This window comes from Balaenoptera borealis (assembly GCF_965194805.1).
Source record: "Balaenoptera borealis genome assembly, chromosome: 8".
NCBI classification, from domain to species: Eukaryota; Metazoa; Chordata; class Mammalia; order Artiodactyla; family Balaenopteridae; genus Balaenoptera; species Balaenoptera borealis.
Genome location: NC_138865.1, coordinates 84,501,954 through 84,526,280, shown reverse-complemented (window position 1 = coordinate 84,526,280; position 24,327 = coordinate 84,501,954). Strand labels below are relative to the sequence as shown.

Sequence of the window (24,327 nt, the reverse complement as noted above, 5' to 3'; positions counted from 1 at the left end):
CTGCCACTTATATTACTCCTTCTCCCATGGAGGTGGATTCAATGAGAAGGGAAAAGGAGGGTTTCTCTGCAATACTTCCAACAGGGGGGAAAGGTAGAAAGAGAAAAAGCCTCTCCTGCACCATGCCCAATGCCCTGTTGAATTATCAGTGTCTAGAACCACTCAGAAAAGATTCTTATGTTGCTGTTGTAATGGGTAAAGTGATGGTAATAATGACACCAAGTTATGGTCTCAAATGAGAGGTGGGCATAGAATTTGGAAGCAGTGAATTAAACAAGGCAGCTCTGTTGTGGGCTCACGAATTCCCATTTACAGGCCTGCCCTCAGGCACCCTCTTGACCCTTTGGCATTCCTTAGAGGACATGGAAATGTCAGCCAGCAGCCTGAGGTCATTATTCCTGACACAGATTTCATTCTATTTCCAATCACCTTAGTGAAGTTTCCAGCTTTACCCCACGTGCATCACATGTCCATCAGCACTACAACATGCATCTGGGTATAAGCCATAGCAAAGAGATTGCAGATAGGTCATATTTAAATTTTTCTTTCCATACTGACAAATGACATGGGACTCCTATGGGTGTGCATTTGACACCCTCATGAATACAAAATGAATTTATTATGATTAGTGCTTTCACCTAGAATACGACATTAATTCACAATGATTGATGGGCTACTTAAAATAAAGTAGTAACCTTTTCTTAAGTTGGCTAGGTGACCCCATATCCACTTCATTAGTAATATTCCCTGAACTGTATTTATGTAAATGGGAGAAAAAAGTATCATAAGGCTACTTTATCCCTTACAGTCAAGCACAACTCTCAGTGTAACTAACTACATCTTACACAAACCAAAATACAATTTTATTTCATTCCAGAGTATCTGACAACGTTTTACTTCCACCATTGGAAAATAAATGCACTTAAAACTGAACAAGATGCTCACGAATTATCATTAAGAACATGTAATGATCAAATTTAAATCATATTAAGAAGAGCTATTTACACCCCTTGTGCTGTCAAAAACTACTGCTTAGTTCCATCTTGGATAAATCAATGGTGAGTCTTGCTCACATGATTAGATTGATGTTTTCATTGATGCATGTGTTTTATACTAATGAAAAAAATAAAACCTCAGTCATTTAATATGGATTCTTAATCATTCGTTTGAACTAAAATATATGAATAAAGGGAAGCCCTGCACCCTATGCTCATGCTGTTGCTTGGTGTTTAGAAACTACTGAATAAGTAAAGGCAAGAGTTTAAGTGGTTAAAAAAAAAAATACACACAGAAAACCAACCGGGAAGCCACATACTATTGGGTTCTCATTGTTTTTCTACTGGTTCTTTTCAATATGGTACTTCTCACAGCCTAGCTATTCACCTACTTAGAATGTTACAAACATGCATTCCCCTTTCTAGTATGATTTTGATCTAATGAACAAAGTGAAGTTTACATGAAAAGTAAAATAAACAAGCCATGACACACTGGAACAAGAACAACGTGATGCACAAGATATCAACAAGGACAAAAAGAACTGCCTGTTTGAATTGTATTCTGCCTAAAAACATAGAGATTTCTATCACAAATAATACAAACACTCTCCACTTCTAACTTGGGATGTGAACCTAGGTTTTATAACTGAGCTGGAGGTGTGGACTTACGGAAGTTAACAAAAGCAAAATATGCCAGTTAGCACAGACAATCTGGGGGAAAACACACTGTTGTTTAGTGAAGCTCTGTGGACTAGGAGTTGGAAACTTAGCCACTGCATTCACACTATGCCTTCGAAGAGTGTGCGCTTGAAATATCATTTAAACTAGTCATGCCTCAGTTTCTTTTCATTTAAATTTATAATATCCATCTGTATCATCCCTCAGAGTTGTGCTGAGGAGCAAATAAGATATTGTATGTGGAAATGTTTTTTAAAATACAAAGCATAAAACAAAATCAAACATTACAAAATGCTATTTAACCTCTCGTCACTGTGTAACATAGGAATCTAACATACCAGAAGCAACGGTGATTCATCCAAGCAAATATTTATTGAGAGCTTTCTATGTGTACTGAGAGGGATGCAAATATAAAATTGGTCATGACTAGAAGAACAGTGAAGACACATATAAATAACTGCAATATATATAAGATAGGTAGTGGTAAGTAGTAGTGATGAGTGAAACATAGATAATTGCCTATAACAGCTCAAAGAAGAATCAGAAAGGCTTGTGGAAGAAAGTTCATTAAAGTTAGGCCTTAAAAAATGATAGGATTTAGACTTGAGGAAGAGGTGGGGAGGTAAGTCTTCTAAGTGGAGAAACAATATGAGAATAGCCACCAAAACTGGGATTCCCCTAACATAGGGAAACTGCAAGGGGTTCCATTAAGTTCTTATTCAGGATGAGTGAGGGAAATGTTGGGGAAGTATTCATTCGTAATAGTTATTGAGCGTTTGCTATATGCCAAGCACTGTTCAACATGCTAGGAAAAGAGCAGTGACCAAGAGAGACCAAAACACTGCCCTGAGGGGGTTGACGTTCTAGTGGCTATAAATTTATGCCACAAAATGTCTCTAGCCCATAGTCAATTTCCACAACAGCCTCCTCCGTGACTATTCTTCTCCTAGACTAGTCAAAGTAAACACACATACACAGACACACACATTCATTTAAACTCTAAATTTTGGAGTATCACCATTAATGTTGTCCAAGATGCAGAATTCCGATTTTGAGGAAACATGGTGTTTCTGAAGATTTGGTGGGGAAAAAATAAGGGAATGGGTCCAAAAGGGGTGAAGAGAAGGAATTTCCCCAGTGGTTTTCAACACTTGATGCATATTAGAATCATCTGGGGAGCTTTAAAAAATATCCCATGTCTGGGCACCAACTCCAGAGCAATTAAACCAGACTCTCTGGAGGTTGGATCCAGACATCATTAGTTATTTTTAAAGTTTCTCGGGTAATTCAAATATGCAGGCAGATGAGAAACCATTGAAGTAATCAATACTCTGAAGGGCTGTCTCACTTTTTCTTTTTTTTTTTTTTTTGGTTTACTTTACAGTTCAGGTAAGTGGATAGATAACTTGCATAACCCCCTAAATCTTTTATTATCATCCAGTCAGCAAGTCACAGCATTTGGAGATGGAAAAGGTATCAGATTTTAGGACAGGTGAGAGAAAGCCTGAGAAAGTCAAACTGACAGTCATAAGGAGAATTATTTGGAGGTGGCATTGAAGTTAAGTGGGGAGAAGTTGAGATGCAAATATGATTTCCTAGATTTGAGTCTTGGCTTCACAGCTGACTTTGTGATTTTCTTATCTATTTGAACTTTGATTTTCCAAACTTAAAACTGAAAAATAAAATATAAAATCTCTTCCTCTCCCCTTAGGTCTCTATTGAGAATCGAGGTAGAAAGCATCATGAAGGTGTACTGTCAACTAAAAAAACAAATTTGAGGGATTATGTCCTAACAGCTGAAGCAACATCAGTAAAAATATTTAGTCCTATGAAAAATGTCTTTACTATGCATTTAGACATGGCAAGTAAAACCAACCCTATTAGATGTATACTTACCAATTAAAGTCATTTTCTTTCTATGCAAGATACTTCCATATTTTACTAGTCCAGATTCCTCTACAGAAGCCCTACTGGAAAGCCTTATTAATGATGGCAGGAAACAAAAACTAACAAATCAGCTGTTAACAATCCAGATCAGATGATGCTAATGTAGTTTGAAACCAAATAAAGTGGAGGAGGAAAGGAAACATGGGGATGAGAGAAAGCCTTAACAGTTCATGAAGAAAGTAGTAAATCTCACTGACAGAAGATAAACTTCTTGGGCACTAAGGCAATGAAAATGGTGTTGATCTATGTGTCCACAGATGTGGCTCCAGGGTGTAATCTGTTCAGCTGCTCAATATCAGGACAGCCACATGGGCACCACCTCAGGGAAGATAAATAGGAAACCTCTTAGAGAGAGAGAAACACAATTGCTCCTGCTAGTTCTTACATGGAAAACCTGCTGATCGTCACCATTGGACAAAGGAAGTGCTACTGAAATATTCTGAGACATAGAGAGTAAAAGACCCGGCCACAAATCCAAGAAGTGATGGGATGCAGACAGACATAAAGTTTTGCTTGTATCAATCTACTCAAGTTGGATAAGGCCATCCCACTGAATTTCGTTAGGTAGTGCATGGAGCAAGTTTAGAAGGCAAAGAATAATTGGGAACTTTGTATTATATAACATGTAAAACATTGTTATGTGTAATATATATAAGCTACCCTTCAAGGTCAGGGAAGATCAGAGATACGAAAGTTTGAGAGAGAAAAAAATGGGTTGGGGGCTTCCCTGGTGGTGCAGTGGTTGAGAATCTGCCTGCTAATGCAGGGGGACACAGGTTCGGGCCCTGGTCTGGGAGGATCCCACATGCTGCGGAGCAGCTGGGCCCGTGAGCCACAATTACTGAGCCTGCGCATCTGCAGCCTGTGCTCTGCAACAAGAGAGGCCGCGATAGTGAAGAGGCCCGCGTACCGCGATGAAGAGTGGCCCCCGCTTGCCGCAACTGGAGAAGGCCCTTACACAGAAACGAAGACCCAACACAGCCAAGAATAAAAATTTTAAAAAAATAAGAAAAAATAAAGAGTTGGTATCTCAACCAGTGGATCAATATCCCACTCCACTTGAACCAATGGAAATCAATCCAACCTTTGTGTAAAAGGCCAGTTCTTTTAATGTGCTTTATCACATCCCTGGATTGACACTAGCAGGCAGGAGGGAGGGAGGAAATAAAACCATCTTACGAAGAGAATGTGGAAGAAAACTCGTTTTAAAAATAATCACTTCGGCCTTCTCAGAGTTTTCAGTCAAGCAATATGCTAAATTCAAGAAACAACCTGAACGTTTCAGAGCAAACCCATGCCTTTGTTTTAATTATTAAAGCCAACATGTTGTTATTCATTATGTGCATATTTATTCAGCAATTACGACATGTAGGCACAATCCTAGGTTCCGTGAGGAAGAAAAAGGAGAATCAGATACAGAATCAACCTTCAAAGAGCTTACAATGTACTAAGAGAGATGATACCACATTAAAAGCAGCAATGTACAGTAGAAAATACATGCCCTAAAATAAAAAGGACCATAGACAGTGAAAAGAGTGAGATTCCATCTAAAAAGTTTGATCAAGGAAGGCTAAAATTGCTTTTATTTTCTTGTCACTTTCATGACAACGTAAAATTGATTCTCCTTAAAATCTCCTTGAATATCTCTCAGTGGAATAAATAAACCTTAGGTTCATTCTTAAGAGACTTGTTTTTGCCTCTAGTTTCAACAGGAGCCCAAGATCTAAAGATCTAGAGGCGAAAGATCTAGAATGGTGTCCAACCTCTGAGAGCAGTTCCAGGTCATTTCTGACCTTGTTTATACTTAAATAGGGATTTATTATCAAGGGTCCACACAAGGGCTACCCACCTTAATGGGTACCTTGACATGATATGCAAAAATGCTGTGTGTAGATGCCTTTGTGTTTTTTCATAGCTTTCATCAAACTGTTTCAAGCCAGGAGCTACTTTGAGGCATTCCTCAGACCTGGAGTGCAGAATCAGATCAGCCCCAGGAAGAACGGGAGCCAAGTGAGCTCCGCAAGACCTAGATCAAAATGGGACCAGGTCCTGGGGAGACACGGTTTCTCTCAACAAAGATAAAATACTTTTTTCTTGCCTTAGTATTGAGAAGATGTCCTTGGTCAGGCTTGTGCTTTCCCGTTTTCTCTGAAAGAACGTATGTGTTGAAACAGTAATACCGTTCTCAGGTCATATAATATGTATGTGCTGAAATGGTAATATTGTCTTCAGATGACATGACATTCAGATATACTACTGGTTCTAAATCAAAATGGTGAAAGCCATTGAATTTGAGAACATAATCCTAGTTTTTATCTAACAGTGTTGGCAACCATTTACCAGTGGATTTTTTTAGAGTTCTATAAAGTGGCTGTTGATGGTACCCAAAGCAGGCATTAATAATCTTCACTGAAACAGAATGAATGGGAAGGAAGGAAGCTAAAAACTTTCTGTTTGATATAATTGCAGTTTAACGTGCTTTATTACATCCCCGGATTGATGTGCATAAGGCATAAGAAACCAGTCAGTTTCAGTGAACAAACAACCAAATACCTAAAACCAGCTATTTACATTGTGTGTAGTTAATCACTGCTTGCCTGAATTTTTCACGTTCTAACCAGCTGTTTTGGCATTTTGTAGACACAGTCTGAATAATTCCATCTATATTCCATCAGTCCTAAATTAACGTGACAAGTGTTTGTGTATAGTAACATTTTCTAAAGTTGATAACTGTGTAAACAATTAGATGGTTCGCCCTCGCTTCCTAAAATACAGACATTTCCCAAGTAGACTGTCCTGAGAACAGCAGTTTCCTCATTTCCAAAGGGCATTACAGAGACCATAGAACTAAACTGGCCACCTCTTTTTTTATTTCCAGGACCCACTTTTAAATATATCACTTAAGTGATACATAAATTTATTTTAAATGGCTTACCTCCATTTAGGTGCCTATCAAAAGAAATGGAAATGTCTGTTCTACCTTTATCAAAAACTTCCTGATAGCAATATTTTTATTTAATTGAAAAGAGAGAGAGAGAAAAAATCGAATCATGTCACAGACAGGTGGAAGGACACCGCAGGCAGGACTGTGTTTTCCAATGGCATCCAGGAAGATAATGAGTCCATGTCTATGGAAATTGATTCATTAATATTTCATTGAGGCAGCTTCAGAGCAATTCAAGAACCAGCTACCAGGAATTCAATCAGTAAATTCAATGAATTGTTGAGCTTAAAATAGCTGGGCTGGGGGGCAAAGATATACATATATTTGGCATGTGTGCATATTTATACATACTGATGTGACACGTATATGCACATGAATACAGGAATACATATTAAAACACAGCACATGTAAGAGACTGTCATTTTTAGGCTTACACTCTGTCTCACCTGCTTATATTCTTTACTTAAGAAGAATTTCCAAATAAAACAAAAATCACTCTATTTAATATCATTCTCCTGCTCAGTACTTGACTGGAAAGCAAGTTAACAAAAATGTTAGCCGCAACTTGTTCACTGATAATCACATATTTATCAATAGAGCCCCTTCAGTCAATTGACAGCACATCAAGATGGCTCCCGAGAACCCATGCTGAGGCTGGAAAAAAAAAAAGGGATCAACTATTTCATGGAGGAAGGGCTAATGGTTTGGGGCAGAGCAGCCAATTTACCACGAGATATACACATTGAGAAGGGCCAGTAAGGGAAATATATTCAAATTATCACGTCGGCTAAGTAATTGGTCTTTGGGTGTCCCTAAACACCAACCTACAAATAATTTTATTTTCATTTTGGATCAATGTCTTCTAGCCCTTGTCTAACTAACCTGTATTGATGTCTTTTTAATTAAACCATGCGTGATATGCTCTCTCGGCAGTGGGGCATACTGAGTGTACATGCTAGGAATTCCAGATAAGGTAATTATGCTATTTGTCACTGTCATGATTAATGTGTGACAGCTGTTATGACAGCTGTGCCACTGTTTTGTCACAATACTCTGTTCATCCATAACAAAATCAGCTGTCGCACTCAAAGGTACACACTTGCTGATATTTCTTTCTGAAGTCAACAATGAGAAAATCGAGAGGGAATATTACATGAACTCTGTGACAAACAAGAAAAACGACATCTTTATTTTTTTTCTTTAAATGATGATATAACCTGCCTGCATTGAAAATGCAGATAGCTCACCTCTAGCAAACAAGCTGTCACAAGGAGCCAATCCGCCACTAATCTAGCTAACAAGGTCTCAGTATGTGAGGGGTTTGCTTCATAATTTGAATCTGCCTTGTCAGGCAAGCCTTTTAGATGTTACCCAAATTAGCATTGGCTGGAACTGTTACTGCCTGTCAAGGTGGGAAACTGCAAATGCAGAGTGATAATAGGAAGTGGGAGACTGACTCACCCTTTCCTTTGGGCGTCAGTCAAGTGGAGCAAAATAGGCGGCTCTGCCTCCATCTCCCTCAAGACAGTCGTCCCTCCCTCCCTCCCTCCAAAGCCCTGCACCCTTAACTGGGAAAGATGCTTTCAGGAGCTGTCTCCAAACAGAGATGTAAATTGTCAGATGAAGGCAGTTATTAATGTTAACCAATATTGTTTCTTACAGAGCCCTAAGACTGGACCATAAAACCATAGAAGACACTGATGTGAAGAGACAGATGGCTACAATAATAGCGTCGTTATTCTATAGCTTTGGGTGAAGTGGATACTGCATATGTTCCATAAATTTAAAAGAAAAAAAGCTCACGGAGATGTCTATTCATAATGTAAAAGAAACACTGTGACATCAGACATGCTGAGTGCAAAAGAAAGAAAATATGTTGGATATGCATAACTAAGTGAACATGATATTTTCTCTCTTAAAAATTAAAGGGAGAACAGCTGTGGCTATTATTACTTTTCAATAAATGATTAGTTTGATCTACTGATAATATATTTAAATTTGCCAATAACTTAACCGGCGAATATAATATGCACTTTTAACAAGGATACTGTTTAAATCAGGCCCATCTGCACTGTCTCTCTTAGGCCTCTTCAAAAACAGCCCTGGAACAGAACACTGAATTATTTCAAACAATTATAATGATTACAAAGGAACCGTTACCACCTGCTGCTGACTCTTAGCAGTCATCAGTCAATGAAGGATTTAATTAGAATATTTATCAACGATGACCAAAACTCCTTTTGATTTGTCCCTGATTTCTTCATGTGGGAAAAGTAAATTCTTTGAAATTCAAACAATGAAAAGATGCTGGGGATTTCGGGAGTGAAAGTCCCCTTGGCGTATCCATCCCAGGGAGACCTTGCTGCTCATGGATTTATAAAGAACTGACTTCTCTGCAAATCAACTGGAGACCAGATTGCAGATTAGGAGGACCTGAGCTCATCTCCTCCTACAAGCACACCCAAATCACAACTACCTGCTGAACAACCACGGGTAAAAAAGACGGGAATCTACTGAAAAAGGTATTCTACATCCAATGGCATAAAGAAGAAATCACGAGATGGTAGGAGGTCATGACACAGTCAAATCCCATACCGCCCAGGTGGGCAACCCACAAACTGGAGAACAATTATATCGCAGAAGTTCTCCCACAGGAGTGAGAGAGACCTCCGAGCCCCATAGCAGGCTCCCCAGCCCAGGGTTCAGCACTGGGAGGAGGAGCCCCCAGAGCGTTTAGCTTTGAAGGCCAGCAGGGCTTGATTGCAGGAGCTGCACAGGACTGGGGGAAACAAAGAGGAGGGCACACACAAGGTCCATGTGCACCAGGTCCCAGGGCAAAAGCAGTGACTCCATAGGAGCCTGGGCCAGACCTACCTGCTGGTGTTGTAGGGTCTCCTGGAGAGGCGAGGGAGCGGGGGCAACTGTGGCTCTCTCTGGGGTCATAAAAGCTGGTGGCGGAAGCAGGGACCTGCATCAATTCTGGCTGGAGGCAGAGACACATATTTTGAGTCTCTGGCACCGAGACCTGCCCCACTCAACAGCCTGTAACTGGGACGCCTCAGGCCAAAAAGCCAACGGAACACGAACACAGCCCCACGCATCAGCAGACAGGCAGCCTAAAGACTTCCTCAGTCCACAGCCATCTTTAGATACGCCCCTTGACTTGGCCCTGCCCATCAGAGGGCCAAGACCCGGCTCCACCCACCAATGAGCAGGCGTCAGCGCCTCCCACCAGGAAGCTTACACAGACCTCCAGACCAGCCTCACCCACCAGGGGGCAAATACCAGAACGAATGAAACTATGCTCCTGCAGCCTGCAGAACTGACACAGGTCAGAACCTACCCTGGGACCAGCTGGTCCCTGGGCCTTAGGTGGTGAGAGGGGAGTGTACTGCTGGGACACATAGGACATCCCCTACAGAGGGCCACTTCTAAAAGGTCGAGAAACGTCTAACTAAGCTATTACATACATAAAAATACAAATAGAAATTTAAACAAAATGAGACGGCAAAGGCATGTTACAGACAAAGGAACAAGATAAAACCCCAGAAAAACAACTAAATGAAGTGGAGATAGCCAATCTACCTGAGAAAGAGTTCAAAGTAATGATCATAAAGATAATCCAAGAACTCAGGAAAAGAATGTATGCACAGAGCGAGAAGTTACCAGAAGTTTTTAGCAAAGAGTTAGAAAAAGATGCTAAAAAATCTGGGAGCATGCTTAAATAGATTTCAAATCAACAACTAGGCTTTAATTCAATTGCTCTGGTTGGTTTTCTGTGAGACAGGCATGTGAGCCTTTGATGATTCCTTTCACTTTCACTTTCTATCTCAGTCAGAGGAGACAAAAACATTTGTTGCCTTATATTATTACCAAGCATATAGCACTTAGCTACTAGATCACACAGGGGTTTTGGATGAAGGAAGTGATAGCCCATTCCAGGTGATAAGTGTTCATGCATGAATGTTCATGTATTTATAGAGAGCACCTTTGTTAACTTCATTTCCATTCACCCTGAGAACTCCCTGCTGAAAACTACCCATCTTCAAGATCCACCTCCAATGCCATCTCTTTCACGAAGCCTTAGACGAAATTTTGTCCCCATGTGCTCTTGCCCTTCCTTTTCTTGGAACTTCCATAGCACTTACTGCTTGTTTACTTGTTTTAGTCACCAACTGTATTTGATTTGGGAAATGATTATTTGTGTGCTTTTCTTACCCATGGGCTCCAAAGAGAGCAGGAAACACTTTTGCTGAATCTTTTAATTCCTCACAGAATCTAGGATACTATCTCACACACAGTAGGCCCTTTTGTTCATATTTATGAAGTTATCAATTATTGCATAACAGGGGACTTTCAAGACGGCGGAGGAGTAAGACGTGGAGATCACCTTCCTTCCAACAAATACATCAAAAAATACATCTACATGTGGAACAACTCCTACAGAACACCTACTGAACGCTGGCAGAAGACCTCAGACCTCCCAAAAGGCAAGAAACTCCCCAAGTACCTGGGTAGGGCAAAAGAAAAAAGAAAAAACAGACAAAAGAATAGGGACGGGACCTGCACCAGTGGGAGGGAGCTGTGAAGGAGGAAAGGTTTCCACACACTAGGAAGCCCCTTCGTGGGCGGAGACTGCAGGGGGCAGTGGGGGGAAGCTTCGGAGCCACGGAGGAGAGCGCAGCCACAGGGGTGCAGAGGGCAAAGTGGAGAGATTCCCACACAGAGTATCAGTGCCAGCCAGCACTCACCAGCCCGAGAGGCTTGTCTGCTCACTGGGGCAGGTGGGGGCGGGGAGCTGAGGCTTGGGCTTCAGAGATCGGATCCCAGGGAGAGGACTGGGGTTGGCTGCGCGAACACAGCCTGAAGGGGGCTAGTGCACCACAGCTAGCCGGGAGGGAGTCCGGGAAAAAGTCTGGACCTGCCTAAGAGGCAAGAGACCATTGTTTCAGGGTGCGTGAGGAGAAGGGATTCAGAGCACCACCTAAACGAGCTCCAGAGACGGGTGCGAGCTGCTGCTATCAGCGCGGACCCCAGAGACGGGCATGAGATGCTAAGGCTGCTGCTGCAGCCACCAAGAAGCCTGTGTGCAAGCACAGGTCACTATCCACACCTCCCCTCTGGAAGCCTGTGCAGCCCGCCACGGCCAGGGTCCCGTGATCCAGGGACAACTTCCCCTGGAGAACGCACAGCGCGCCTCAGGCTGGTGCAACGTCACGCCGGCCTCTGCTGCTGCAGGCTCGCCCTACTTTCTGTACCCCTCCCTCCCCCCGGCCTGAGTGAGCCAGAGCCCCCGAAGCAGCTGCTCCTTTAACCCCGTCCTGTTTGAGCGAAGAACAGACGCCCTCAGGCGACCTACACACAGAGGCAGGGCCAAATCCAAAGCTGAACCCCGGGAGCTGTGCGAACAAAGAAGAGAAAGGGAAATCGCTCCCAGCAGCCTCACGAGCAGCGGATTAAATCTCCACAACCAACTTGATGTACCCTGCATCACTGGAATACCTGAATACACAACGAATCATCCCAAAACTGAGGCAGTGGACTTTGGGAGCAACTGTAGACTTGGGGTTTGCTTTCTGCATCAAATTTGTTTCTGGTTTTATCTTTATCTTAGTTTAGTATTTAGAGCTTATTGCCATTGGTAGACTTGTTTATTGATTTGGTTGCTCTCTTCCTTTTTTTTTTTAATATATATATATTTTCCTTTTTCTCTTTTTGTAAGTATGTATGTGTCTGCTTCTTTGTGTGATTTTTCTGTATGGATTTGCTTACCATTTGTCCTAGGATTCTGTCTGTCTGGTTTTTTTGTGTGTGTGTGTGTAGTTTTTAGTGCCTATTATCAATGGTGGATTTATTTTTTGGTTTGGTTGTTCTCTTTCTTTCTTTATTATTATTATTTTTTTATTTTTAATAATTTAAAAAAAATTTATACTTTAATAGCTTTATTTTATTTATTTATTTTTTCTTTCTCTCCTTCTTTTTTTTTCTCCCTTTTCTTCTGAGCCAAGTGGCTGACAGGGTCTTTGTGCTTAGGCCGGGTGTCAGGCCTGAGCTTCTGAGGTGGGAGAGCCAAGTTCAGGACATTGGTCCACCAGAGACCTTCCAGCCCCATGTAATATCAAATGGCAAAAGCTCTCACAGAGATATCCATCTCAATGCTAAGACCCAGCTCCACTCAACAACCAGCAAGCTACAGTGCTAGACACCCTATGCCAAACAACTAGCAAGACCGGAACAAAATCCCACCCATTAGCAAAGAAGCTGCCTAAAATCATAATAAGTTCACAGACACCCCAAAACACACCACCAGACATGGTCCTGCCAACCAGAAAGACAAGATCCAGCCTCATCCACCAGAACACAGGCACCAGTCCCCTCCACCAGGAAGCCTACACAACCCACTGAACCAACCTTAGCCACTGGGGGCAGACAACAAAAACAATGGGAAATACAAACCTGCAGCCTACGAAAAGGAGACCCCAAACACAGTAAGTTAAGCAAAATGAGAAGACAGAGAAATACACAGCAGATGAAGGAGCAAGGTAAAAACCCACCAGACCGAACAAATGAAGAGGAAATAAGCAGTCTACCTGAAAAAGAATTCAGAGTAATGATAGTAAAGATGATCCAAAATCATCAATGGAACACGATAAAAAGCCCAGAGATACACCCACACACATATGGTCACCTTACCTTTGATAAAGGAGGCAAGAATATACAATGCAGAAAAGACAGCCTCTTCAATAAGTGGTGCTGGGAAAACTGGACAGCTACATGTAAAAGAATGAAATTAGAACACTCCCTAACACCATACACAAAAATAAACTCAAAATGGATTAAAGACCTAAATAAGGCCAGATACTATAAAACTCTTAGAGGAAAACATAGGCAGAACACTCTATGACATAAATCACAGCAAGATCCTTTTTGACCCACCTCCTAGAGAAATGGAAATAAAAACAAAAATAAACAAATGGGACCTAATGAAACTTAAAAGCTTTTGCAAAGGAAACTATAAACAAGATGAAAATACAACCCTCAGATTGGGAGAAAATATTTGCAAACGAAGCAACTGACAAAGGATTAATCTCCAAAATACACAAGCAGCTCATGCAGCTCAATATCAAAAAAACAAACAACCCAATCCAAAAATGGGCAGAAGACCTAAATAGACATTTCTCCAAAGAAGACATACAGATTGCCAACAAACACCTGAAAGGATGCTCAACATCACTAGTCATTAGAGAAATGCAAATCAAAACTACAGTGAGATATCACCTCACACCAGTCAGAATGGGCATCATCAGAAAATCTACAAACACTAAATGCTGGAGAGGGTGTGGAGAAAAGGGAACCTTCTTGTACTGTTGATGGGAATGTAAATGGATACAGCCACTATGGAGAACAGTATGGAGGTTCCTTAAAAAACTAAAAATAAAACTACCATACGACCCAGCAGTCCTACTACTGGGCATATACACTGAGAAAAACCATAAGTCAAAAAGAGTCTTGTACCACAATGTTCATTGCAGCACTATTTACAGTAGCCAGGACATGGAAGCAACATGTGTCCATTGACAGATGAATGGATTAAGAAGATGTAGCACACACATACAATGGAATATTACACAGACATAAAAGGAAACGAAATTGAGTTATCTGCAGCAAGGTGGATGGACCTAGAGACTGTCATACAGAGTCAAGTAAGTCAGAAAGAGAAAAACAATACCGTATGCTAACACATATATATGGAATCTAAAAAAAAAAAACAGTGGTTCTGAGGAACCTAGGGGCAGGACAGGAATAAAGATGCAGACATAGAGAATGGACTTGAGGACACAGGGAGGGGGAAGGGTAAGCTGGGATGAAGTGAGAGAGTAGCATTGACATATATACACTACCCAATGTAAAATAGATAGCTAGTGGGAAGCAGCTGCATAGCACAGGGAGATCAGCTCGGTGCTTTGTGTCCCCCTAGAGGGGTGGGATAGGGAGGGTGGGAGGGAGACGCAAGAGGGAGGGGATATGGGGATATATGTATACATATAGCTGAATCACTTTGTTATAAAGCAGAAACTAACACCATTGTAAAGCAATTATACTCCAATAAAGATGTTAAAAAAAATAAAGTCATTCACATATCATTCATAATTATGACTTTATAGTTGGGATAAATCAATAGCACCTTAAAAATAAATATTAAAATAAATTGTTAAATCAGTTAAAAATTATTGCATAACTGAATGCTGAAGAGGGTGTTTGTGTATTGTAGTATCTGTATTCAAGTGATACTAAAGAATGTAGGAGCTATTTAATGTGTGTAACTTTTTATAAGTGAACATGAAATATTTAAACAGTCAAAACTCCCAAGTGATACCAAACAGACCAATTTTAACATCAACTGCTATACCCAGGAGTGATGTCAGATTAATGGGACACCTGAAATAACCATCATAAAAAGCTCCTAATTAAAAGGGGTGTTCCAGCTGTAGAGATAACTTGATCTTTTCTAACGCCAGGGAGATCTAGAAAAGACCTCTCTATGTAGCTGAAAAGGCATCCATACATTCACAGGCAGTAACAAACAGGACACAGTTTTTGCAGGAGTTTTGTGGGAGGCAGTTTTTACAGAAGGCAATTACGCTGGAGGATAATTGCACTTCCAGTGTTCCACAGGTCTGTGAAATTAGCAATCAAGCTTAGAAATAGCTAGAACAATAGAAATAGAGTAGATGGGTTGTGTGTAGCAATGGCAAGCTAAAACTTAGAACTCTACAATTAGGAGATAAACTCTAGCACCAGGAACCTAAAACACCAGGATGAGATGGGGGATGGGGTGGGGCGAGATGTAGGAAGGTCCAAAGATGATACATAATTAGCAACAGGTAGGAAGAAGAGTACCCAACTCAAAATCGGTCTGATTCTAGACAGAATTCTCCCTAGTTAGGGAGAATTAATAAGTGCCAGCACCCAATAGAGTTTTACTTGAACTTAATCTTTAATTTTGTTCGTTTTAGTTAACTGCTTAGTAACCTGAACATTTTATCTCATTGTGAGGGCTCCATTTCTTTAGAGGCATAATTTAACAATTATTATTTAAAGGCATAATGACTGATATTAGTAATGGAGAGGAGGCACCAAATCAGTAAACTGAACTGATGTCTTCTGGGACCTTGACAGTGTGGTATCACATTAGCTACTGTATAATGCCTTTTCCTCTTACATATACCAGCCCTTACACTTGTGCCCAGAGAATTAATCTGATGGGTTCCTCACTGATCCAAGGACAGAAGAGGATTTTTGACTGGCACCCTTTTCCTCAGGTTCCAGTTCTAAGTTACAGATAGGACACCTCCATGATCAGTTAATCTAATTAAACAGTGGAAAACTTTGCTAACTCTACCAAAACTCACATACCACTAATTTACCCTCATCCTCAACAGGAAAAGATGATTCACAAACCACTATCCCATGAGAGCCTTTTTATAAAGCTTTGTTAAGATCAGATGGTGTCTTGGTAACAGTACAGAATCAGTTAAAATTGTGGGGCAAAGACTAAAAATAAGACTAAAAGGTTAAACTGAATAGGCGACTCTGTTGCCTGTCTTGGGGTATGCTGCCATTTCATCCCTCAAATAATGAAATTGTTCTTGAAAGCTACTCTTTTAATACATAACATGCTGACCTTTTTAACACTTCTAATAAAGCCTCTAGTTCTGGGGACCTTGTTTCCACTTGATAATGAGAGTGTTCTCTTCTTACCCTCAGAGCAATAATACGTTCGGTCCACCACCTAGCCCAGTGGTTCTCAGACTTCCCTGCACTTTGGAATAATCCAGGGAGCTTTAAAATATACTGATGTGTAGATCCCACCTCCAGATTTTTTTTTTTTTGAATAAGTCATACTTTTATTTTTCAGAAGCGAAAAGGACAAGTGGCAACTTCCCTTTGGAAAAGACATTAATATCAGAGTAATAAGCTATCTATCTCATAGAGACAGTAGCCGAAGAAAGACTCTATTATCATATAAATCTCAAAAAAGTTCTATTAAATACGTCTCAGAATAATATGTTTTTAACTAAAACAAGAAAACAAAAACATCAGCAACAACAAAAAATTAAATAGAATCCATATAGTGGTATGTGAAGAAGGAAAAAGGAAAATCTGGAAAATCTACATACTGAGAGTTCTCTATTAAAATCAAGGAGGCCCAAATCTGTTTCTTTTAAACAATATTCATGGATATAACTGAGTTTTTCTAAATTTCTCATTGGTAATGCTCAGTCTTGTAAGTCTGGTTCCATAATAATCTATAATGTAACTACTTCTATCTGAAGGTCCAACAATCTGAATTGAAATAAGAATGAAATCAATTAGGCTCCCAATTCCACAAAGTCCTACAGTGCAAAACTTTAACAAACCCAAGGCAGGGTATCCAAGGTAAAATCTATCTGCTCCCAACCATCCAACAAAAAAGAGACAGTGCAACCGCCACCTTGTATGAATAGCCATTTACATTTCGGCAAGATATGGGCTTGAGAAAACCAATTTCGTTTCCAGTAAAATGTGTTTCATTGCCACTAAAATCCTTACAAGTCATGTTAGGTGCTGGAAAACATGGAACATGAGCTGTGCAGTTTGTACAGTTAACTGGTTCTTGTGTAGCATCATTTATTTTTGGATCCTTACAAATATATTGTCCCACTTTGAGGTCCTCGCACGTAAGTGTCTCCTCGCCGCGGCCGCGGCAGCTCCCCAAGGTCCCGTGGTTACTGACGCAAACCACAGAACACCTAGGAGCCCAGCGGCAGCAGTCTCAGAAGCAACCAGCCCGGAGGGCCAAGCGGCCGCCGTGCCGGGCACCGGCGCGTCCCCCATAACTCACCTCCAGATATTCTGATTTGACTGCTCTGCTATGGAGATTGGGTACTGGGATTTCTAGAAGTTCCACAGGGAATTCTAACTTACAGCCAAGGTCGAAAACCATTCCTAAAGCTGAGTGCCTCTTTACCATTCGTGTTCATACAAACCATTTGAAGGTTTTGTTAAAATCCAGATTTTGATTCAGTGAGGTTGGGGTGGAGCCTGAGACTCTGCATTTCCAACAAGCTTCTAGGTGATGCTGATACTCCTGATCTACAGACGACACTTGAATAGCAGGGATCTGGATTATTCTCACGCCCACAAAAAAATGTCTACGTTGTTGCCAGCATCTGGGATTCATGGTGATGACTAAATGGAATGTTTATGGTCATAGTCAAACATTCTTTTCAAATTATACCCCAACTGAATCTGAGCGCCCATAGTTATGGGCATGATTAAAGGACAGGAAGTGGGGGGGAGAGTACCTTAACAATAAAGATTTGTAGATTTGCACTTATATTCATGTTCCCCTCATCAGAAATGGTTTGCTTTCATAATGAGTTATTTCTTTTTTGAATTCAGTTAGAAACACAGATTCTTTCCCCACACGTATGCAGGACACTATGACACATTTATCATGATTTTATTTGACTCACGAGTCAAATAAAATTTTAACAATACTGTTAAAATTTTCAGTATTGTTCAAAATTTGACAATACTGTTAATGTTTTCAGTATTATGTGACTGTTTTATTGTATTATAAAGCAGAAAATTAACCTGATAGTGTATTGGTACGGATTTTTGGGACAATCCCATCTGAGAGGCAGGTTCTTTCAAATAAGTACTATCTTGAAATAAGATATTCTTCCTTTGATCACCAGATTTCTCTAAAATATTTGAGGTCTATATGCCTTAAATATAAAGCTGGCAATGCAACTAAACTTTCAAAAAATGCCCATTGATAAATTTCGGCATGGCCCTGCTGAAATTTCAGAATTAAGTGAATTTCAAAGAGATGATATTTTAATCGATATAAGTTTTGTAAATTTTTTTTTTTTTTTCATAAGGAGGATGAGGAAATGTGCTCATCTGGTCACCACTTCACAGAAGAATCAAAAGAAATGTCTTCCACATTTTCATACCACCCCTATACTAGCATTACCCTTCCTCTAGAGCCCCATGGGCCAAATCTGGTTCACTGCCTGCTTTTGTACCACCGACAAGCTAAAAATGGCTTTTGCATTTTTAAATGGTGGGAAAAAAATCAAAAGAAAAATAATATTTCATGATGTGGAAGTTATATAAAATTCAAATTTCAGTGTCCATAAATGAAGTTTTATTGGGACATAGCCATGCTTATTTGTTTATATGTTGTCCAAGGCTGTTTTGTACTACAATAGCAGAGTTGAATATTTGGGACAGAGACCATGTGACCCACTAAGTCTAAAATATTTTTTTATCTGCCTCTTTACAGAAAAAGTTTGTTGATTCCTGCTCCAGAGATATACTCACTTTTCTTCATTCTTACTTGACATTGAAGATGTGCTTTGTTTTGCAGATTATATCGGGTTTGCAAATGTTGATGCTTTATACTTGTGTGCCCATGCACGTGTGCGTGCACATGTAAACACACACACACACACACTCTCACTCTAATTTTGTCTCCTTTAATTCTGCCTTCTCACTTCTGCTCTGACAACCAGGAAGTCTGAGCAGCATCTGCTTCAGAACCAACTCTATTTGCTTTTCCTGGACACAAGAATGGAGTTCTTTAAGAAGGGAACCAAAGCTTGAAAGCAAAGAGAATCACCTTATCCTATTTCATGCTGCCTATTCTGGCCCAGCTCCTAGAAGCTGGGGTCTCTAACATATGCTACAACTTTTCTCCCAGGCTTCTATGTGGAGAGCATTCCAAAAGGGAACAGACCTTTCTCTTGTTGCAATTTTCTATCAAGAAGACTTGTGGCCAGAAAATAGAAGAGAAAACGTTAAAATCTCTGAGCACAAATGAGAGAGTTGGGATAACCTGTCAAGTCTACAGAAAGGATTTTCGTGTTTTTTTTTTTAATTTAAATAAAAAGCAGCCAGATTATTAGCCTTGATAAAGAACAAGAATTTCTATTTTCCTTTCCTCTAGGAAATGGCAGTATAAAAATAACCTCTGGACATGCATAAAGGAAAAGGGGAGAAAAAAAAGAAAGGAAAGAAATGCCTCAAGCTTTCATGTTATTTGAAAGTTTGTAGGTGGCGATATACTGATAACATATATGTTAAAGGTGCTGAGTTTCAGAAGGGACATTCACTTCTTTTGCAGAGATACTCTGGAACTATGATTGAATGACTCAGGAGAGAAAGACATAAAGGTGCCAAGACTCTGGCACCTTCAACAGTAGCATGGAGAGGTGGTAGAAGGAGAGTGAAAACCCAAACTCTAATCATCAGTTACAAGTTCTATTGCTGTGGACATGGCCCCTAAACTTTTTGAGTCTCAGTTCCTGAAATTTTTAAAGAAGGATAATAGTGCTTCTCCAACTTCCCTCCAGGGGCTGTACTGAGATTTGAATGTGATAATATATGTTAATTTCATTTTGTTGATTGTAGAGATCTAATCCCTTTTAAGATACTGATTTCATCACCACTTATCCTGTGTCCTGAATTTTATCTCATTGCTCAATCAGTTTCCTTTTAATGCCCACAAAAACAGAACTTTTAAATTTACTCTCTATGTTGTAGCAGAAATTTTATTTCTCAGTGTCTACAAAAAATTTAAAAAATAAAAAAGACAGACTCAGACTCAAGATTCTCAGGGCAGCTGCTCCTACTGGGCCCCTCTTTCAAGACAAGGTAGCTGGGGCCTGACTCGACCAATTACTCCACAGGCCACCATGTTCCCAGAGCATGATAGAAATTGTCTTCTGGAAACAAAATAAAACCCATTCTATAGTTCCTGAAACTCTCCAATTTGAACGTGGCACCTATAGTCTCATTTTCCCACAGTTCTCAAATGAATGGAAATTGGAGCGCAATCAAGTAAAAGTAACAATGTACACTCAGAAATACAGGCCTAAAGTAGTCTATCTACCGCAGGTATCATTTATGGCTATGAACTGTAATTATTATTTCCTCTGGAGTCAGTGGTGCTTTATTTTATTTTCTTGTTGTTGTTGTCGCTATTGTTTACATCCAGGTGTAGAAGATCACATAACCACTATCAGGAAAACTAATGTCTTGAAATAACATAACAGCATATGAAAAGAAGCCACACAGATCTAGTTGTATTATAATATTATGCTTTTTATATAGGTAAATACAGATATCATTACCAATTTGTCATATAAGAAGATGGACTTCTAGAGGTTAAACAGCACTTTCAAAATTATATGGCAAGTTTGTACAAATCTGATCCTTTAATTCTGGAATGCTTACATAGTCTTGTTCCCTGAGTGCTTAGTGGAAATATTCATTCATTCAAATACTCACAAAATACATACCAAGCATTTACTATGTATTGGGCCCTGCTTGTTTCTGGGGACTCACTGGGGAGAGTCATGGCCTCTTATATCTAATGGATGTGGACCTTCCATCCTGCATACAATACTACCTTTGACCCTCCTTCGGATCAAAGGTATCCTGGAAAAGATGGAACTCAAGCACAGACTGCACTCTTGGTTCTCTGAGCCCCCTCTCCCTATCATGCCCCACTCTTGGCAAAGATTCCTAGTGCCCCTTGAATACAAGAAGACAAGGAGGCTAAATTCATCATGTTCCAAAGAATAATGTTTGTGTTCTAAATGACTCATTTTACATTATAACTGCATACTTTTAACACCCAGAAAATATATTCCTACTACTGTTACACTTTTAGTGCTACAACAATACTAGATTCTGTCAGAAATGCCTCATGCAAAAGACCTTTATGTTCAATAATAGAGAAATGAGAAAATAAGATATGTTCTCTCAGTACACCACTAGGCAGGCATCAAAGTTTGTAATAACATGAAAAATGCTTGAGTAATAGTAACTTGCTTCCCCAGCCCGGATAAATACAGCCACATCCTTTTTATTATTCTAATTAATCACTTACAAACCCGCATGCCTATACTGGCGGGCAGCTTTTTATCCCATGTCACCCAGAATCCAAATTATTAGGCCAGAGGATGGCCACCATTCTTCTCAATGAGGGGCAATACCACCAGTAGAGCAGCGCTGTTGGCACTGTCCTAACAGGGACAACTGAGACTGGATGGGGGCCCCACAGCGACAGCAACGCCTGTGTACATTTACATCACTAGGGTCGCTCCACTGTCGCCTAGTCATGACTCCCGTACCAGGCTGGCCAGGCCTGGGGACGTATGAAGGCTCAGTACAAGATCTGCCAAGGCCAGACCTGTCTTAGAACCTTGTTTGAAACTTGTTGAAGCCCAAACTTTCTTTCTCTCTTCATGATTGCTCATCTGTCACTATTGTGGTTCTTTCCTGTCAGGGAGCCTCAGCCAAGGACACTGTGGTTTCCTCCAAATTTGTCTAATGTTGAATCTTATGGAGAAGGGGCTGGAATCTTAGTCCCTTCACACTCACAAGGCTGCCAAGCCTCTGATGAAAAATTGATTCACAACCTTCACAAAAGGTTGAGGGCAAGGAGGGGAAACTTTGCTAAAACCAGAATGTTCTGGTCTGCATTTTAAGGAGAGACACAAAAACACCAGAAAAGGCTGCACAAGCTTTTACGTAACTAAGGTAAGCCAGTCAACTTTTTTTTTTTTTTTTCTCATAATAAGAAAATTTTCTCTTAAGGAGACTTGCTGGCTCAGCCTCTAAAAAAGGAGGTTGCATGCTATTTTAAAATTCCATCCTACCAGTCACTTTGTTATACTGATGATTTTAAATATATATATATTATATTGTAAATGGGTTAATAAAAATCCTGGATATCCAATTAAAAGAGGAAAGTGGAACCTAGCAGGAGCCTACAGGGAACTTGCCCTTTCCTCATAACCCTACTTCACAGAAAGCTGTCCAGGGGAAAGGAAAGGAAAGAAGAGAGAAATACTTCCTGCTCACCTCAAGCAATGGTGTGGCACAGGTGTGATCACAGTTACAAGGAATACAAGGAAATCAGTGTGCCCGAAGAAGCTGAGTTCCCAGACTCTGGCCTTGGTACCAAAGTGACAAAACTCAGACACATGGTTGCTTGAGGGGTAGCATCCTGAGAGGTTTGGAGTTAGGAGTGGGGCTGGGAGCAAGAAACCAGAGTGGAAGAAGAGAGGCAGCCCAGCAGTGTCATGGCAGCCAAAAAGCAAGTAAGAAGCTGGGAGAAAGTGTTTGGCCATGAGACTTGCCCACTGAATATCCTTAGACACATGCCCACGTAGATGTGTTATGGCGAAAGACATATTACATGATACAATCGACATTGTACGAAGAAACAATATACGTAAAATAGGAAGGAAATATATCAAAGCAGCAATTGTTATTCTCTCTCAATGGTGGGAATACAGACCACTCCCCCCTGTTATTTACACTTTTATTGCTATTTTGCAAAATTTTTAAAATAATTATGATTTGCTTTTTAACTTTTTAATTAATTTTTAAATAAGCAGTTTAATTACTTAATGATCAATTCTTTCTGAACTAGCTAATATAATAAGTAATGTAATGTTCCTTATTTTTATGGCTATGTGTTTCTTTTTCATAATTTTTAAGTCACAGGAAAAAAAGCTATACAGTTTTAATTTGCCTGTGGCTTAGTAGTTTGGTAAACTCATACTTGGCATAAGCATTAGTCAAACAGCAAATGAATTGTTTGCATAATGGAAAAATAAATATTCTTAACATTATTAATCAAAATGTCTCATGCAGTTTGCAACTTAAAGCTAGAGGGCAGGATCTGGGACACACAGCTGAAAAATCCATTACTCTGCTAACTACAAGACACCCAAACTATGGCTAGATCATCAGGCAGTTGCCAAAATGGAAGGAAGATAAGGTTGTTGAAAAGTTGAAATTAAAATGTTAATCAAAATTGAGTAACAGAAGGTAGGCCATAACAATATGGCCAAAATATTTCTTTTTAGTGTTAATGAATATATTTTTACCTTGCAGAATTTCACAGGAAGAATCTATGTCAAGTGGTGAAAATCCTAAGAACAAACCAAAACCCCATTGAGAAGACTGCTAATGATACAATAAATGTAGTCTCTGCAGAACCCTCTTATGTACATTATCTTATTTATTACAATGTGGGATATATATTAGTATCACATGATAAAACTGATAGTTTTTTTGGTTGTTTTTTTTTTTTAATTTAATTTATTTATTTATATATGGCAGTGTTGGGTCTTCGTTTCTGTGCAAGGGCTTTCTCTATTTGTGGCAAGCGGGGGCCACTCTTCATCGCAGTGCGCGGGCCTATCACTATCGCGGCCTCTCTTGTTGCGGAGCACAGGCTCCAGACGCGCAGGCTCAGTAATTGTGGCTCACGGGCCTAGTTGCACCGCGGCATGTGGGATCTTCCCAGACCAGGGCTCGAACCCATGTCCCCTGCATTGGCAGGCAGATTCTTAACCACTGTGCCACCAGGGAAGCCCCTAAAACTGATAGTTTTTAAAAAGGCATTCACCTAGTTAGTCAAGAGAAACTTGGGTCCTCTGTCTCTAACTCCAGAACTTTTTCCCACTTAAAAAAGAAATCCATATGCACAAAATACAGAGCATGAAAACCTACATGCCTATTAGAGATTCTAAATAAAGTATGTTATCTCAATGAAATTCTTAAAAGCAATGTCCTCAATCCAATAGCCATTTATAATACTCCTAAAAAGCCAAGAAATCTGTCTTGATTTAGGTTCCCCCAGAAGCAGACCCTGAGAAAAGGATTCAAATGCAAGTAGTTTATTTGGGA

The 24,327-nt window shown here is 40.1% G+C and overlaps 1 pseudogene across 1 annotated transcript in view; it reads right to left on the bottom strand.

The window, feature by feature from the left end:
- Window positions 1-11,284: 11,284 nt before the first annotated feature.
- Window positions 11,285-24,327, bottom strand: part of LOC309633103 (TM2 domain-containing protein 1 pseudogene) — a 48,764-nt pseudogene continuing 35,721 nt past the window's right edge. The window contains exon 1 of the transcript in view: window positions 11,285-24,327. This exon is cut by the window's right edge and continues 35,721 nt beyond it. The product of the transcript in view is annotated as a TM2 domain-containing protein 1 pseudogene (transcript).